This window comes from Sinocyclocheilus anshuiensis, unplaced genomic scaffold, assembly GCF_001515605.1.
Source record: "Sinocyclocheilus anshuiensis isolate Anshui unplaced genomic scaffold, SAMN03320099.WGS_v1.1 scaffold2982, whole genome shotgun sequence".
NCBI lineage: Eukaryota > Metazoa > Chordata > Actinopteri > Cypriniformes > Cyprinidae > Sinocyclocheilus > Sinocyclocheilus anshuiensis.
Window position 1 is genome coordinate 34,886 of NW_015542585.1, and position 278 is coordinate 35,163.

A 278-nucleotide genomic window follows, 5' to 3' on the forward strand; every position below is an offset into this window, starting at 1 on the left:
TCTCCTCTTGGCTTATATCGAAATCCTCCGACATTCTTCTTTACAAATCCTCGTTTTGTACTTCTAATTTGTAACCGTTGTTTTGTTTTGATCTCTCCGCTGCGCTTCTGTGTGCGTGCGTCACTTCTGAGCGGCGCATGCTCAACGCCGACATCATACGTCATCCGCCCGGAGCTGCTTCAGTTTACAACAGTGAGCGCAAGATAGATTAAATTGATTATTACATTTTAAATATGGTTATTTTTCTTACAAAAACGCGTCGATTCGCTACAGGAGGA